Genomic DNA, 16,825 nt, shown 5'->3' on the forward strand with positions numbered 1-16,825 from the left:
CTAGAACGATGTAGGATCTGGCGATGAGCAATAGACCTTCCAAACTCAAGGGGCAGCACAAACGCATGAATTAGAAATACCACTGCATCCAATTGGATAGCACCTCGACCAATCAGAGCAATGAACAAGGTGAGGTATTCCGCCCTATTTGTAAGTAAATATGTTGGCAAATCAGCACACCAATTTGTTGTTAAACACAAGCAGTTTATGTTAATCAGACCATTCAAGTTTAAGATCAAATCAAAACACATTTATAAAAACAAGGTCCAAATAATGTACTTCCTTTAGAAGCCATTTCCCTTAACACCTTGTGTTTTCAGATAATACTCGTAAGCAGGGAAAACTGTGTAAATTAAAGCTTGAGCTCATATCTTTCACTCTCATTTCACACGGCATTTTTATGCAACCATTTCACAGCAAATGCCAATCCCAGCATACCTGATGTTTAATTGAAATGGTGACACAAACTGTGCAAATGAAATGAACTTAGTGACATAGCATTAGCATTGGCCATTATCGTGACCAACATAATGAACAGTTACAGTTTGCTCTTAATGAAGTGTAATGTGATAGCTAGACTGCTGGCTCTAGACATTGTGACTGTGCAAAGTCACCACAGTCACCACTGTGTCAACAGATTATCATTAAAGCGACCACAGCCTTGTATCTCACCGCACAGCTGCTGTGAGGAATCTTTGCTTGTCAAGCCATTTTTATAGCGCAATCAACTTGTAAAGTTTATGACACCAACAAGGTCACATAAAACCACTGACGATCCCATTTCTCTCGTTAATTGCGTTCTGCTTCGGTCATTGGAGATTAACCCCAATGTTGAAAAGCAATGGATACAAAAAAAAACATCAGTTGATATTTCATTCATCAAGTGTCTGCACCTCGACTCTAACCACATCAAATTTGGTAAGCAAGACGCTATTCTCTCCCGCTGCTAAAATCGTATTACTTTAATACTGTCTTTTCGATGTTTTCACCAAATTGGGCCACTTTGCATGGTTATCATGACAGCATAAGTTCCCTCCAAAAAGTTAACTTACAAGTAGCCATCCAGTGTTTCCCCTACCATTGTACAGGCCTGGCGGGGCCGCCAGGCCAACGGGACCCCCCACCAGGCCAACAGCAGCCTAACTTTAAAAAAAAATAATAATAAAAAAAAAAAAGTATTATCAATTTTTCATTGATTCCGTAATAATAATATGCGAGCGTCTGCGCGGCACTGTCGGTCTACCCCTCGTGTGCGCCTGTCTTTACAACCTCTCGTTTGATCATCCCATCAGCTGATCTGTGTGTCTGCGTGTGTGTGTATGTGTGTCTGCGCGCAGCGCGATGCGCGTGTGTATTCGGTGCGGGTGCGCACTTGTTAAAACACGGAAGCCAATGAGCAGGAGCATGACTAGCAAGCAAACGTTGATCTAGTGGCGAAAATAAAACCAGCGCCTGCTCTGTGGAGATACTAAGGACCCAGTAACAGGGACGTTGAACAGGAAAAAGTGCTGCGCAAAGTTTAGAAAGTTAAAATCGCTACGTCGCCGTGGCAACACAACCAATCTGTATCAACAGCTGAGACAGCGCTGAAAAAAACGGCATGCACTCGTTTCAGTAAGTTTACAGAAGTGCCACACTGCTACTGACTTTGACATTCTTCTCAGAAAAGCATTCATTTATTTTCAAGGGACATATTAATTTATTTATTGTTTTAACTGTCAAGTTATCTTGAAAACAGCAGGCTATTGTAGGCCTACAAGCTTTATGTTTTTGTATTTTCAATGCTACTTTATTTGTAGGCCTATGTTTTAAATTGAGAAATAGGCTAGATGAAATATAATGGTCGGAATAGGGAATTTGCCTTATGTAGCACACATGTTGATAGGATAATCATGATGTGTAGCCTATGTTAATTCATTTATTTTCAACAAGGCTATTTGCATTAAAAAAAAATAAAGAACATTTTTCAATAGGCTAGCTTCAAGGTGAGGTGATTCAGATTATTCCAGAAATGAGTCTAAACAGGACCTGTCTATATTAGATCTTAGTGTTTATTGTTTTTTTATTGAAATCCATGTGTTTTTCTTCAATAATTTACGTGGCTTGTGTCTCCAAATTAATACAGAAAATAGTTATAGGCAGGGCATATGTTGTTTACAGAGCACAGAATTAATCAGATTTCGCCTCTCAAAGTGCACCAGATTGATGCATTTAACTTTAAAAAGGATAAGGTTTCTTCTGCAGGGGGATGCCCCCAGACCCTAGAATGTCCATTCTCACCCAGCAGGATCTAAAAATCCTGTGAGAAACACCACATGTACAAACGTACTGAATGTGAAAGCATAACCCTATGCCCTCATTTTTAACAGGCTGTCAAAAGAGGCTCATCCCAAATGGGGTTCGTTTTGGTCAATTTCTTCTAGAAATTTGCGGCACGCATACTCTTTATCAGCTCTTACCACCGGGCCTAAAAAAAATTCTAGGGGAAACACTGCCATCTCTGTGTAGACAAGAAAGTCTTACAATATGCTTAACCTCAGGACTACACAAATACTTCACTTCATAAAAACAAGTTATTATTTTGTTAACCGTAAACAGCATAGGAGCTGGGACTGTTTAGACAGCAGAGGATGGCATTCACTAATGCAAAACAGGATCAAGGTCGTGACAAGGCAGTTAGCTGAGTGGGGGAAGGGGGAGAGAGAGAGAAGGGGGAGATAAATATTACGGTGGAGTGGAGTGAAATACAGAAATATAGGATGAAAGGGACACAGAGGAAGGAAAAGACACAGAGCAGCACATTGGCTTAAAACACAGACAGAGATAAGATGGAGAGAGAGGAAGAACGAAGGAAAGGTGTTGGAAGAGAGGGAAAGAGGAAGAGAAGTAGAGGGATAGGATATAAAAAAGGTAACAGAAGAAGCAGAAAGAGGGACTGATAAAAAAGGGCATCAAGGGACAGAGTCTCACTGAATGGAATTAGCATGACAGTGTCAGGATGGCAACAGGTCTAACTACTTCTCCAATAATGAACAAATCTAACCAGCTCTCTCTTACACACGCATGCAAGAACACACACACACGCAAACACACGGCCACACACATACACACTTTCTATATCAATGACACAATCTGTGTGTTTTTCTCTGTCAAATTCTCTCTTTCTACTGGCACGTTCATGTAAAGTCAAAAATTAATTAGCATTTTCAAACTATCCTCACTTAATAATTCAATGCTAGCCATATTCATACGCTCATTCCCACTCCCCACATTCACCACACATTTCTATCTCAGTCAGATAAGCGACCGTTTCATTTGCAATCCTCTAGTATGTCTCTCTCACACACTGAGCCACACACGCTGTGTGTCTCTGTCACGCTCCCCATCTGGGGCTCTCTCTTGTTGCGTGGGCATAACAGTGGCTGAAAGGAAAAGAAAATCAAATCCTCATTCCCTAAACAAACATCTCGCACTCGCCGCTAGGCATTTATATCTTTCATTATTTCCATACTACGCACAAGGGCTTTATAAAACCTTCCAACCCAACTTCTGCACTGACATAAACCCATCGGCAGAGACACACAAACATTTTGCCTCCCTCTTCGTCTTCCTAATTCAATGAGTTTCATTAGCACTAACAGAGTTTTAATTTGTTGCGGAAGCATTTAATTTGCTGCATACTGAAAGGGGACAATAACAAGTACAATATATTTCAAATCATCCCTGGAACGCAAACACAATTATTTCTCTATCTTGTTCTGTATGAGGCTCATACTTTCATGTTTGTTATTTTGAAAAGGGAGTGAAGGGCACCGTCTGGGGTTTTCAATATGGATTGCAGTTTCTGTTTTTATCATCCGAGCAGCTGGACTTTGACTGTATGAACTTAACTGCTTGCACATTTTGAAGGATTCAATGAGGGAAGGAGAAAGTATTTTAAAGCAAATATACTGTACATCAGGAGGATACTCATCTACTGCAATTATTTAACATACACATCTGTTAACACTCGAAATATAAACATACTCACGGAAAATGCAGTACATATGCCCTACACTCATAGATGTGTATTCATTCATATAATAGGCTACGCTATAATATAATATGCCAGGGTCTTTCTGTCAGACTAACCACCTTCTGGCCACGGTAAAAACATTCTCAGGGGCACAAACGTTCAACAGAAACACAGAGAACAGGCGCAATAGATCAACCTATTGCATATAATGTTTCTCAAATGATGTGCTGGCAAGTGGCAACTAAAATTGGTCATACTGCTTTCTATAGTGTACACAATCTAAGAGAACAGTAATATTTTGGGGAGGCTTTTGCTGAGCGAGCATTTGACAATGTGTCACTGTGTGCCTCTTGTTCCCGAGCGGACAGACTAGGTGCTATATCTTTGCACCTGAGCTCCAGGAAACAACACGTTTCAACACGTTTTATAAAGTTTAAATGTTGTATTTTCATTGGCAGTCATTTGCTGCCTCATTTCTAGAATGATCCAAGTGCAGCTGTTCCTGGTGCACAGACGAAGAACAACACCAAGACGAGTAGACAACAACTCTCACAATATACAGATTTGCACGTAGTTCCACTTTCATATATCTCCTCTGACTGATAATCTATTTGATTCTCAGTCAGTCTATCTGGTAAACATGATAGATAGATAGATAGATAGATAGATAGATAGATAGATAGATAGATAGATAGATAGATAGATAGATAGATAGATAGATAGATAGATAGATAGATAGATAGATAAATAAATAAGGTATGATAGGCAAGAGACATTTGCAGACAAAAACTTTTTTTTTCTTCAAGGCACTGGTCAATATTGAGATGTTTGGCTATTTAGCTTAACACGTCTCAGTATAAATCAAAGGTCCACAACATACAGAACATACATAGGTACTTCTTTGATTAAACCTTTGCATCGTTTGCATCTGTATATTACTCCTATTCATGCAACCATCTTTAACGGCCATTATCTCAACATGAGTTTTTGTAATACTCTGAAACATAAATCTCAACTTTTAAAGCACTTACATAAACTTAACTATCCATAATCATTCTTAGCGCTATTCTGTAGGTAATGACCGAATGATTTGTTCATATGCTGTTAATTGTCTGATTTATAATACATTCCTAAAAACATGCAGAAAATGCATTTTTAGTAAGACCTTTGGCCTACATGGTATTTGTTTATTTATAAAATGAAGAAAGGCGGTGTCCAAACATTTTAAAGAGTTGCAAATGTAAAAATAATTAGTAAGAGATTGCCAAATTTGCATATTTATTCAAACTATTCTGAAAAATTGTAATACGAAAAATAATTATTGTAATGTAAGTAATCAACTGGTACAGTTTAATGATGATAGGTCTTTCTATAAGTAAAACATGTTACCCTATTCACCTGCAGTGCCTCACCATAATGTACTTGTTATCTGACAGTAAAGGGTATAAAGATGCCAATCAGAATCTCTCTAACCCCATATCACTCACTACACTGACATAAAGTCAATAACAACAACGTCAGAGATCTAACAAGTAGGACACTGGAAACGACGTGCAGTTGACTGCTATGTTGATTATAAGCGACCTCCATGGGTCTCAATAACGCACGTATATCGTTGTAAAGATGTGCCAACACAGTAAGGACTTTACCTGCTGCAGGGGCACATCAGACAAGGTGTGACAGAGCGGCGCCAGCATAAACTCCCCCAGACAAGCTGCTGTGACCTTAAATCACTTCATCCTGCAATGTGTCAACGGGGACTGACAGGCTTCACTGGCAGCCGACCTACTTTGAATTGTCTTAATCTATTGTGGTGTTGCTGCGGTTCCAACAGCATCCATATTAAAAACAATTCATTGACTGATGTGATATTTTGTATTCGCTCAATGAATCACTGACACGCAGCGTCTGGTCAAACTGCCTCAGTCTCTCCAAGGAGAAATACAATCCGGAGACGACAACAATGACTTGCGCAGCGCTGCGTCCGTCAACCGCAATGGGAGATCATGCATCCGATTAAAACAAACACACACACACACACACACACACACACACACACACACACACACACACACACACACACACACACACAAGATGACATTACATGCGAATGGTGCAAAGCATGACAGAGACACCGTCTGAAATGAACATGGCTACAACATGCCACGATAAAAACCGGATTTGGGATGCATCTCTGTCTTATTGGGATGACTGTATCGCCCTGTGCATGGGTGCAACTGACTGCTATCTTTAAACTGGATCACACCGTTACGGGACGTAACCTTAACGATATAATTCAAGGATAACTAGTCCAGATGGGAACTGCAAGTAGCCAAAGTATTCAACCTGGCAGAACAAAAGCAAATAAAGTGCGACAAAATCACTCTAAACAGTATGTTTAGCTGGTAGACACAGACAGGATAGAAATACTGATTTTTCCATTCGTATTTCTGGTCCAATTTTTTACAGTAGGCTAAGCCTTACCTTAGGAACCTTTACGTCTCATCGATGTCACTGACACGGTCCCTCTTGATAATTGGCTTTTGCAAGTACTATCAGAGAGAAGATTTAGCCTGCCAAAAAGCTGTGGTCCAATGTCAAATACGTCGGAGCTGCATCTGATTGTTGTGCAGCCACCTCCGGCGAGCTTCCTCCGTTTTCCAGTCACGCACACACCTGAGCTGCTCTCTCCAAACACCTCTCTCCTTTTAACACACCCTCCTTTTCCCTCTCCCCAGTCCCTGTCCCCGCTTTGCCTCCGCTCATATCTCTCCCTCTCTCATACACACCGTCCCATCCCACCTCTCCTCCACCCCTCTCCATCTTCACAAATGTATCCTCTACCCTTGTCCCCTAATTTTCCCTTTCTTCAATTTAACACAAACACACACTTTTCCATTTCACCTCTACTCCCGTCTTCTAATGTGCTCTCCCTTGTATTTGTATGCATTGTTACACTCCAGCGGTTCAGCGAATCCACCAATTTGTCATTAAATTTGTTTGTTTTTCTTTATTTTTTCCCTATTACTGTCACGATATCTATCCTCATTTCCTATGCCTTACTTAATCTCACCGTTGCCGTGAGAAGTCACGAGAAAAACGTGAAAAAACTTGCTGGAGAAAAAAAAAACGCTGTCGCGTGCCCGAAGCGTCCGACGTTAGCTAGTTATGCTAACTATCTTGCTTTTAGGTTTTAGCTTAGCATGTTTCTGTTTCTCAGCTTATTTCATACAAAGAGTAGAGACGACGTGTATCTTCTGTAAACGTATTATTGCTATCTGTTTGTTTTAAGTAGTAGTTTTAGTTTATGATACGTAAGCCTACATTTGGCAACTAAAACATTCCTCCACATAGATTAGCATAGCCGTACGTCCCTTAAAAACTGCGCATGCGCGGAACATGTGCCTGAAACATTGCCTGAACTAACTTTAATCTTACCAACAGCAACAAGTCGTCTTCTGAGATCTTTCATTTACAACAACGAGGCTTGGCTAACAGGTAGTAGGTTAAGGTAGTAAGAGAGACCCTTGTTTGTTTGAGAGAAGGAGCAGCCTTCGACGTAGTAGGCTACCTAATCAAGGTTCGAGCGCGTTTCGGTCAATCAGAGCTGAGGATCGATTTCATGTAATTTTCTTTTCCCTGTTCTATCCAACTAGCCTAAATATTTAAATTAAATTGTGATGTATTGGCGTGGTCAAATTATTGCCAAAGCCTGTTGTGTGTTCACAATCTAAGTACCGAGACTAGTCGATACTACGCCAGCAGAGGGAATAACTGACAGAAAGAGACGGCGAAATCTCTGCACCCTGGTGGTGAAACCATGCATGCTTATTTGTGAGACACTTTATCTCCATGACGCACGTTTTTTACCATATTCCCTCGTGTCCATACTACTCTCAAACGCATGTGTCAATTAAAATACTACTAGCTACTGACAAATTAGAGAATCAATAGCCATATTGCATAGGATAGCAGGGCTTCAATGAGTTAAGGTGAGAACACACCGGGCGCGTTGGATGTGGTGGGCGCGTTGAAAAATCCTATTTTTGCATAGGGAACCATTGGTTGGGGCGCGAGGATCCGTTGGCCGCGGCAAAGCGTTGCTTTGGGCGCTTTGGGCGCGTTGCCAAAGCGTCAAAAAAGCGTCACCGCGCCGGCAAAGCTTCAAAAAAAAGATGAAAATATTGAACTTTCAACGCTCCGGCGCGTGACGTTTAGCCGCGTTGGCCAATCAGCGGTGAGCTTGACCCTACGTCACTGGCAGAGAGCCGGAGGACAGAAAAATCTGAGACAAAATGGAGGCGCAAATAATCACCGCTGTGTGTGCGAGACCGTGACAACACAGAGGCAAACACCGAGTAGGAAATGTATTTACGGCTGGCTGCCTGGTGCTGTATGAAGCAGCTCGGGGTTACAAGACGTGGGGAAAGTGAACCAGGAGCAAATAATCACCGCTGTGTGTGCGAGACTGTATAAACACCGTGGAGTTAATGCGGCTGGCTGGTGATATGAAGCCGCTCGGGTGGGGAAAGTGAGCCAGGAGAATGGGCTTCCTGGTTAATTCAGTGAATATGTGTGGCTGTGCTTAAGCCGATAAACCAAGTTAGCACCGGTCGGATAGCGTTAGCTAACTCACCCGGCTGTGTGCGGCCACCACCTCCATATAATGAACCCAAACATAACGGCTAAATCCGGGGAACTTTCACAACGAGTACAGCGAAGCACCGGTGTTTATGCCTGCCCTATAGGCTATCTACGCCAGCCACGGTCCCGTCACAGCCAGGTAATGTAGGCTACTTGCCTTTATTTTCTACTGCCCTGTGCACAATGCTGCTGTAAATGTGTTTGGTATGGTGCTGCCTTGCTGTTTGTGTTCATTTCCGAGTGGCGTGAATCTGCAATGCTGTTTTAAGGCTATTTGTTCCGTTCACTTGCTGTTTATTTGTTTTTTGGCACAATTGTTGGCCGTGTAGGTGTTGTTTTTGTGTGGACATGAACACTGTTGTGTCGGGTCGGATCTGATCGCAGCCATGGTTGATTAGGGGAATAAATATATCGGGGGAGACTAGCTGCGTAGCTCCGTTCCTCGGACTCCCACAAAAGATAGAGCGCAGCGATGGGGATTATCTCAGCCATGGTTGATCAGCAATAGAAAAAGCGGGGGGAAATAAGTTTCGTGCGGGCTCATCTACGTAGGCCATGACGTAGGCGCGTTGCTTTTGGGCGCGTTGGACCATTTTTTGACACAAAATGACCACGCGCCAGATCGGGCGCGTTGGTCGCTTTGGCCCAAAGCGCCAACGCGCCCGGTGTGTTCTCAGCTTTAGGCTACAGCCTCACATGTTAGGATGTGGACTGTCTCTCGCCTCTATGCTCTCACATAATAACATCAGATGGGGCACTGTAGGCTGGATAACGATGTAACGATCGATAACGTTTGAAGTTTCGTAGCGGTCACGGTAGTAAAGAAAAACCCCATTAACCTATAGTGCTTCTCTTGGCGTCAAACTTAAAGACCCACAGAGATCAAATCCTTAAAGATACACAAATCAATACAAATCTAATGGAAACATTCTGCTCCTTCTTCAAACACTGACACTCACTGACACTGGCAGCAACGACGAGCATGTTTTAGGGTTTTGCACGAAAAGGAAAATGTCATTCAATAAAAGTTTCCTAATTAGCCTATCTCATAAGGCTTTGACTCATTTGACTCCGATAATAAAACAAATGTTTTTGTTTAGGCCTAGGCTACTGTATTGTCATGTCTTATTATAAAAGACGCATGACAACATAGACTATGAAACCTTCACTTCCCTTTCCTGTGCTTGTTTAGCTCAGGGGTATATTTTGTTTGTATTTTGTTACAGCAAAAGGCAAAATAGTATTTACTTTTATGCTCTTTCTAAAATACAGTAGCCTAGCCTATCACGTTACATGGACTACATCTATGGGGAGAAAGAAGTATAGGGCATAAAAAAATATTAGCCTGTGTGCTAGGCTGCCAAAGAAATGCAGTTTCTCAAGGGAAGTTATTGTTTTTAATGGGTTTATTTACGTCGGAGTAAAACACGCCAGCTTGTAGTGCACTTCGAGATGCATTCCCTCACATGAACTTGGCTGTAGCCTATAGCTTATAGAGAACGAACTGCACGAGACATTGTTTTCACCCGGTCATGCCCACCACATCTATTCCCCTCAACGAATGGAATACAAAATATAGAAGAGTCGCATACCTGTGCTTGCAGGACAGGTGAATGCTGCTGGAAAATTAACATCGCATCCCTCAAGCGTGCATCAGGGCATCATGCTGGCGGTGGGTAATCTACTTTTTCACTATGGCAACACATACAAAAAACCTGTCCCCTCTCTCCGCCGCGCCACGCGCTCCAATGAGGAGGCTCCGTTCGCGTCACAGGTCGTCCACCCACTCTAACTCTCTTTCTCTCTCGCTGTCTCTCTTTCTGTCTCTCTCTCGATATCACACCTACCTCCAAGATACCATCTGGAGAAAGATACTGATGGAGAGTAGCCGGAGAGAAAGAATGAGAGATGGAGGGAGAGACAGACAGGGGGCTGGGAACATGGGATCGAGAGGTTTTAGAGCTTGGCTATGACAGGGCTTGGATTAATTTGCCAGCCAAATGCATTTGGGATTAGTAGACCATTAAAAGAGCATAGACAGACACGCACACACACATTCACATCTTTCTCTCTCACACACATACACACACAGCTTTAGCTGAGGCAGTGATAGCCTTACTAACCCTGACCTCTACCTCTTATCTCTCGCTCTGTTTCTCTTTTCTGAGCTAGTTGACACAAACACATGGGCAAACCAGTGCACATGCACACATCAAAATCACACACATTCTCTAAAATGTGTAAGTGCAAAATACAAGTGTAAGTGCAAAATACATTCTTTAATATTGTAGTTGTTATTATGCTTGCCTGCTTACTTAAATTAATTAGCATATAGTCATTGTTTAATCAAACTAAATTGGAGATTGTGAGGAACTCAATGGGGGCATATAGCTCAGTTTATGCTTTGGGGCCAAGTAAGCCTTTCACGCAAAATGGTATATGCAGAAAGCCTAGATGCAGCATATAAACCATCAGGTACATTTTGTAATGATGAAAATGTAGCAGATTTGCTTTTAGAAGAGGAAACGGGAACCATGTTGAAACCATGCTGTCTAAAGTTCAGTTGAAACTAAATAACCATGCAGTATGATACAAATCTGGGCCAAATCAAGACCTGGGTCCCATGAAGGTCACATTCTGGAGACCATAGTGGCCAGGCTGTACCAGACCCTTTCTCTACAGAAACACAAATCTGGCGAGTTCTATGGAAATTCCTGAAAATGATGCAGTGCCTGAGCTTACATGAGCTGTAATGTTACTGTTTCCCACATCATGGAAAACTGGTAAGCAATGTACCAGCCATGTAAAATAATATAATTCTACTGACACTGGATAATGTATCCATATATACAGTCCCCTCCATAAGTATCGGAACAGTGAGGCCAATTCCTTTATTTTTGCTGTAGACTGGAAACATTTGGGTTTGACACCAAAATATGAATATGAGACAATAGATCAACATTTAAGCTTTCATTTCCAGGTATTTACATCTGGATCTGATACACAACTGAGAAGATAGCATTTTTTGTAAAGGAACACCACATTTTTAGGTGAGCAAAAGTATTGGAACAGATAGACTTAAAGTAAATTAAAGTGAATAAGACTTAATATTTTGTTGCAAATCCTTCGCTTGCAATAACTGCATCAAGCCTGTGACCCATTGACATAACAACATTTTTGCATTCTTCTTTTGTGATGCTTTTCCAGGCCTTTACCGCAGTCTCATTCAGTTGCTGTTTGTTTTGGGGGGTTACACCCTTCGGTCTGCTCTTTAGCAGGTAAAATGCATGCTCTATAGGGTTTAAGTCTGGAGATTGACTTGGCCAGTCTAAAACTTTCAATTTCTTGCCCCTGATGAACTCCTTTGTTGTTTTTGCAGTTTTTTAGGGTCATTATCTTGTTGCATGATGAAGGATCTTCCAATCAGTTTGGTTGCATCTTTATTTATATTGGCAGAAAGAAAGTTTCTGTAGACTTCTAAGTTCATTTTGCTGCTGCCATCATGTGTTACTGTGTTGTTGTCAAGTTGAACCTTTACCAAAGTGATGGAAAGGCTAAAGTTTGGAGAAAGAAAGGATCTGCTCAGGACCCCAAGCATACAAGCTCATCTGTGAAACACGGTGGAGACAATGTCATGGCTTTGGCTTGCATGGCTTCTTCTCGGATGGGCTCATTAATCTTCATTGATGATGTAACACATGATGGCAACAGCTAAATGAACTCAGAAGTTTACACAAACATTTTGTCTGCCAATTTAAAGAAAGATGCAACCAAACTGATTGGAAGATCCTTCATAATGCAGCAAGATAATGACCCAAAACACACTGCAAAAACAACAAAGGAGTTAATCAGGGTCAAGAAATGGAAGGTTTTAGACTGGCCAAGTCAATCTCCAGACTAAACCCATAGAGCAAGCATTTTACCTGCTAAAGAGGAGACTGAAGACAGTAAACAAACAGCAACTGAATAAGGCTGCGGTGAAAGCCTGGAAAAGCATCAAAAAGGAGGATTCAAAAGTTTTGTGATATCAATGGGTCACAGGTTTGATGCAGTTGTTGCAGGCGAAGGCTTTGCAACAAAATATTAAGTCTTATTCACTTTGATTTATTTTAAGTCTATCTGTTCCAATAATTTTGCTCACCTAAAAATGTGGTGTTCCTTTACAAATAATGCTATCTTCTCAGTTGTGTATCAGATCCAGATGTGAATACCTGGAAATGAAAGCTGAAATTTTGATCTATTGTCTCATATTCATATTTTGGTGTCAAACCCAAATGTTTCCAGTCTACAGCAAAAATAAAGGAAATGGCCTCACTGTTCCGATACTTATGGAGGGGACTGTATATATATATATATATATATATATATATATATATATATATATATATATATATATATATATATATATATGTGTGTGTGTGTGTGTGTGTGTGTAAATCTATATACAGTAAGTGTATCTTCAATACATACAGTTATAACTTCAACTTGTCACGGGAGTAAATTAATTGTGTCCAATATAATATATTGCTATGATTTTTAATTTACCAGTGACAGACAACCATGATGAACACTAACATGGTACATAAAACATTGTGGGTGACCTTTTGAACGCGCAATTGACTGGCCAGCAGTGGATTGTGGAATACTGACGGGTGCATTGCTTCACCTGACGAACAGACCTTGGATGGGATGACTTTGTTATCGCATAGTCACACATTTGGGGTTAAAATACAGACTTTGGAGGATCCAGCCTCTGAGTTCGGATGCAGCACAACTTGTTCATATTCCCTATGTTTGCAGTTTCACATTTGTTCGGAACTTAGAGGTCATTTTCTGACAAAAGAGTTTACTAGAAAGTTGTCAATAACACTGCATCCCTGTTTTCCTAAGTTGAGCTATCAAGGATGGATGACATGTCGGAATTAACTGGGGTCAAATTTCCATGACGATCCTTCTCTGATGTAGTAAAACTGAAAATCAACAAGCAGCCAATGGATCCGCTCAATTTCTCTCATTCAATGCAAGTCAAACTATGTCTTGCACACACACACACACACACACACACACACACACACACACACACACACACACACACATAATATACATACACACACACACACAAATATGAACAAATTCAACTCATTAATCACAAAGAAAGACATAAGACTTGAAACCTGTACGATCCAAGATGCACAATGCATCAAAATGCACGAAAATCATCCAGTTACCATACTACATGTGCATAATATGACACAGACACTGTTTAGCTGACTGTGGGCTGTGGGGAAGTGCATCACATAGCGACAGGTTAGAAGAAAATAAGATTAGAGTGACACAACAACTGCTAGGGATATCGTATGAAACACACCTGAACTCTTGTGTGTGTGTGTGTGTGTGTGTGTGTGTGTGTGTGTGTGTGTGTGTGTGTGTGTGTGTGTGTGTGTGTGTGTGTGTGTGTGTGTGCGTGTGTTTAACCAGTGTGTGAATATACTGTGTGTACACATGCATATAAACATCTATAGGGTAAAATTCTCTTTTTACCTCACTCCTCCGCAAATCACAAGCACAATAGAGTCAGTGTCACACTCTGCAAATCAATTATTGGATGGCATTTCAGTGGATCCCCATGGTTGCCATAGACACATCCCTGATTAACAGGGTTGTCACTTGACTGTGATATTCCCTATATCTAAGTAGGACAAATAGAGAGAAAAAAGACACTAACCACGGAATGCCAACAGAGAAACAAGTATGACAGTTATGAAACATTCACTCTCATGTAATAGGATTTCTGCGTCACTGAGCAAGAGAAGATTGGGGATTTTAATGCCATTTATGTGTTTTGAGGGAAACAAACAAGACTCTCTTCTTGGAATTTAATTCCTAATAACCTGAATCATTTTGTATTGCTTTTGAAATCATCAAGCATTTACATTTCATAATAACTTTCATATTTACATTGATGTACAGTATGTTCATCTTAAAGTTTCTAACAAATCTCAAGTATTTTAAAATGTTAACCATTTGGTTGAAACTAATTCATTACCCAACACAGACGCAAAACTTTATGAATTATGCAACTCGATTGCAAAAATGTCGGCAGTAGTTGAAACGCTCTGTAATCAAGTGGACCAAGTCTTACCTCAGAGGCTTACTTATACCTAATTATGAAATGGTTGCAAGTGAAAAAGTCATGAATCGATCACTGGAACAGATGTGGGTTAACTTAAGAGTGTAATATATAGCATGGCACTTTGTTAATTCATCACATTTTAAGCAGAGAAATTGCTAATTGAATTCACTGTATAAAGAGAGAATGTCCTCAGATCTTACAGCAGGCTGTTTTTCAGAGTCTGGGTGAATACAAACTAGAGTCAGCCTCAGTGTCAGTGTTAACTGTCAGCACAGGTTGACAAGCGGTCATAGGGTCTCTGACAATGACAAGATGCCCCGATAACAGGGTCGGCACACTAAATTCGGATGCTGCAGCATTGCATAAATCTTACCCAGTGAAAAGGGCAAATATAATACCTATCTATTTACTTTAGAGCTGCAACTTACACGATGAGTGTTATTTGTTAGTGAGTTTGTGTGAGTGCGCCCTTAAATATTGTTTTAATTTGTAATTGATCTGGTTATTTACTCAATTAATAATGTGGTCTATGGAATGTCAGACAACCACAATATGTCTAGATCCCATGGTGATTTCTTAAAGTGTATTGTTTTATCTGAAAACCCCAAATACTCAGTTCATTCAAAAGCAAGGACAAATGGGCCACACACACACAAACACACACACACACACACACACACACACACACACACCCACTCATGCACAGACATTTAAAGCACATTGTATGATGATAACGTGATCAACACTTATAGGCGTTAAGCTATTTTATAGCCTACAAAAACTTATACCAACACTTTTATTCCCAGATGTACACCAGTTAAAGGATGTTGCATGGTAGCCTAACAAGTTGCAGTACAGTATAGGTGCAGCACTGCCTGGCTGTTTCCAATACGTGTGACTTTTCAAGCAGATTTATTTTTTCTTAGCCTTTGTAGCTAAGATACCATGTATCTCCTTGTACAACGTGTTGTAAATTATGTCTCTCCCCTGTAGAAATCAAGAAGATGTATTTTTCATCTTCGCAGACAGGGCGGGTTTTTATTATTATGAAAAAGCTTTCTGAAATGAGAAAAACTACTAAAACTACCAGCAGGTCAGACCATCAGCATTCTCCCTCCTCTCTCTCCTCTCATTATAACTCATGAAGGGGTGAGGGGGGATCTCAGTGCCTGCAACAACCACGCAATGACAGGCCGTCTCTCTGTGGTGTTCCTCCTATATCAGGCAATACACGGCTCATGCTGCCCTCTTGTGTCTAGTTGGGACAGAGGAACAAGAGGTGTATGGGAAAGTCTCAAGTAGGCGTCCTTCTGAAATGTTGACAGGATGGAACGTGGTTGTTGAGTTGCTGTAAGTCGAGGTTTTAATTAGGGCAATTCTCATTGAGTTCAAAGTAACATCTCTCTCTCACTCCTCCCTCCCCCCCTCACCCTCTCCCCCCTCTCTCTCTCTCTCTCTCTGGGCCCCCGGGCCCGTACAGGTTTATCCTGTGATGGTCATTCCTGTGCGCTGCAGCGGGATAAGCTGCATCCCGTGCCTGGCTACGGGGCAGCATGTGACCGGCGGCCTGGGATCCCGAGGTTTGCGCAGATGATTTTGTGCACTGAGCTCTGCTGTACTAGTCTGCCTGTACATGAGAAGGCAAAGCACTTTTTTGTGGTGGTTGGGGAGGGGTCTCTCTCACGCTCTCTCAACTTTTCCTCGAAGTTTCCACATATTGTAGCCTACATTCTTATTGTGTGGATAATCGTCACACTGTAGGCCTACGTGGTGGCCTACCGCTGATGAGAACACCGTCAACAACATAGGCCTAGGAGTCCGTTCTTTACTGTTTAGTATCCTAATATAAAATTATTACATTCGTTGTTTATATCATCAATTGTATAAACATATCTTATTACAAAACAACATGGGGGTGGGGGGGTTGTGATGGCTTGAGTTGTCAGACAGACATCAATTTGATGTGTTTAAAATGGCAAGCAGAGATCCCAATGCAGTTTCATCTTCCAGTGAGTAAAATGCTGGCCTCAACC

The sequence above is a fragment of the Ammodytes marinus genome (genome assembly GCF_949987685.1).
Source record: "Ammodytes marinus genome assembly, chromosome: 3".
Taxonomy (NCBI): Eukaryota; Metazoa; Chordata; class Actinopteri; order Uranoscopiformes; family Ammodytidae; genus Ammodytes; species Ammodytes marinus.